This window comes from Durio zibethinus, chromosome 10 (genome assembly GCF_047325235.1).
Source record: "Durio zibethinus cultivar Kanyao isolate XHJ-2024 chromosome 10, ASM4732523v1, whole genome shotgun sequence".
Classification (NCBI taxonomy): Eukaryota; Viridiplantae; Streptophyta; class Magnoliopsida; order Malvales; family Malvaceae; genus Durio; species Durio zibethinus.
In genome coordinates this window covers 15,759,951-15,762,595 of record NC_143171.1, presented here as the reverse complement: position 1 = coordinate 15,762,595, position 2,645 = coordinate 15,759,951, and the positions used below count along the sequence as shown (strand labels likewise).

General features: G+C 30.6%; 1 non-coding gene across 1 annotated transcript; it reads left to right on the top strand.

The window, feature by feature from the left end:
* Window positions 1–288: 288 nt before the first annotated feature.
* Window positions 289–395, top strand: LOC149516481 (small nucleolar RNA R71). The gene has a single exon (XR_016346025.1). It is a non-coding gene; the product is annotated as a small nucleolar RNA R71 (small nucleolar RNA).
* The last annotated feature ends 2,250 nt before the right edge of the window (window positions 396–2,645 follow it).

Below are 2,645 nucleotides of genomic sequence, written 5' to 3'. Positions count from 1 at the left end.
GACAAGGGTAGTTTGGCATAGGATTTGCCAGGCATCTATTTTTTTTTGAAAGGCTAGTTAGTTGTAAAGTAATAGAAGTAAGAGTATCAAGTTCATACACACTAGCAGACCTTTTATATACCTTTTTTTCCATTCTCTATTGGTATTTTTTGGCCATCATCTCTTCAATTAGTTCATGTGCTTTATTGGCCATTTTACTCATTGGCTCCTCTAGCAACCAAATCAAGTGTAGTTCACATTGATGGTGTTAGTCCATTATAAAATATTTGAGTTTGCAACCATTGTGGGAGACCATGGTGTGGACACATTCTCAATAGCTCTTTGAATCTTTCTCACATATCATATAAGTTTTCACCATCAAATTGCATGGATGTTGTTGTTTCACTACTCATCTTGGTCATCTTGGCAAGTGGAGAGAATTTAGCTAGAAACTTTTGCACCAAATCATCTTATGCTGTTATTGGTCTAGAAACTTTTACATTAAATCATCCTATGTTGTTATTGATCCAAATGGTAAAGAAGATAGCCAACTTTTTACCTTGTCCCTAAGTGAAAAGAGAGAAAATCTTAGTTGGATTGCATCATTTGAAATGCCATTATATTTAAATTTATCACATAATTCAAAAAAATTGGAAAGAAGAATATTTGGATCATCCTTGGTAACCCTCCAAATTGTATAGAAGTTTGGACCATTTGAATAATCAAAGGCTTAATCTCAAAATTGTTTGCTTGAATAGCCAACCTTCGTATGGATGCTTGAAATCCATTAGCATTAGAAGTAGCATAGTCCCTTAACATTTTATGACCTTTATTGTTTGTATTCGCCATTTGGACTGGTGTTGGTGGTGCTGTTTACTCTCTTCTCAAATGACTAAATGTTTTTTCAATTTATTTTATTGATTGGAGGAGGTCAACACTTCTAAATCTATGCATGCAAATAAAGAAAAGATCAAATAGTTTAAAAAGATCTAATAGTTTAAACAAATAAAAATAAATGCTTAGATTACAAGGGAGTAGAAAATCTTTATTGATATTGATTCAAACACAGTTATGATCTTAGTAACGGTGCCAAAAATTTGATTGTTACTTTTTATAATGCCTGCAAGTGCACAAATCATAATCAAGTAATAGAGTGAGTGATTAGAGTATCATTCCCTTGAGGATTATAAAATTGAAATGGTTGGGTGGAAATCAAGTACAAAAGCTGATAAGCTACTATTTTATATCTAAACTAATGTAAAGATTGGTTTGATGTAATGAAAAATAAATCAAGAAAATAAAAAGAACACTCATGTAGGCCTAGATCACAATATCCATTAGTCACTTGGAATCTTTGATGTGGTTGAATGCTAGATCTAAAAATAATGACTGAAAGCATTGAAATAAGAAAGACTGGTAAAGTTTGAATGTTGTAAAGCATAAAAGAAAGATTGGAAACAAAGTTTCATTAAAACCAAAAGCTTTAGAATAAATAAAAGAGTAATTTTCAAATCTTAAAGAACAAAAGAATTGTAAATTGAATGCTAAAGAATAGAAAAGTAATTGAAACCAAAATTTGTAAATAATATTGGAAAACTAAAAAGATTGTAAAAAATCTTTAAAGAAAAACTACTTGTATTGAAGAAAAGAATTAAGAAAACAAGCAGTTATGGCTAATTTGTCACCTTAGCTAAACTATAAAAGAGGCTCAGAAAATCTAAGAACTAAAGAAAAGAAAAGAATGAGATGTGAGAGATGTGTTGAATACAAGAGAAAGCCTTCCTATTTATACTAGAGGGTTCAGCTATAGGAGAAGATTAAGATTTCAATTTGATTGCTGTCTAAACTCTGATGGATAAAAATTATCTTGATATTAAAGAGGTTGGCCAAATGTGATAATTTGCAATCTTTGAAAGCCTTGGCTGAATAGATCACCTTGAAGTGCAATATTAGATGTCCATCATAATTTGCATGCTTGATCCTGAATTCTTGAAAATAGTTTCAGCTAATCTTGGATTATTAGGACCATATTGTTGCTTTTAATTCAAACTTTTAAATATAAAGATCAAAAATACCATCTAATGTAACCCTTTCAATGAAGGCCAAAAAGTCCTTGGTTAAGCACAATTCTTCTTAGTCAAATGCATTGAAGAGAGCCTTTCCTTAAATATAAGTTTTCAAATATTGAATGCATGTAGAAGTCCTTTTGCAATTGAGAAAACCAAATGCTTGTAAGTGTTTAAATGCCATTATGATTCATTAAACCAAGTGAATTTAGGAAACCTACTTAAAATAAGATTTAGCTAAAATAGTTCTTTACAAGGCTCCATCTTGCATGAACTTTTCATGATTGTGCATGAAAATCATCTCCCAAGCATAAAAACCTAAAAATCAAGAAAACATACATTAAAGGTATCGAATTCATTCAAATTTCAAACTTCTTAAACCAATTTAAACTTGTAAATCTCTATATAGTTTAGTGCTCAACTATCCAAAGAAAATTTTCATATTGGATATAAGAGAGGCAATGCATATAATGGGATAAAGATCTATGAGGATAGATCTAAAGAGTTGCATTACTCTCTTAATCCATAAACATAGACAAGGTGCTAAAAGAGTTTAGCATAATGGAATCTAATTGTAGATCCTTGCCTATGTTACATAGT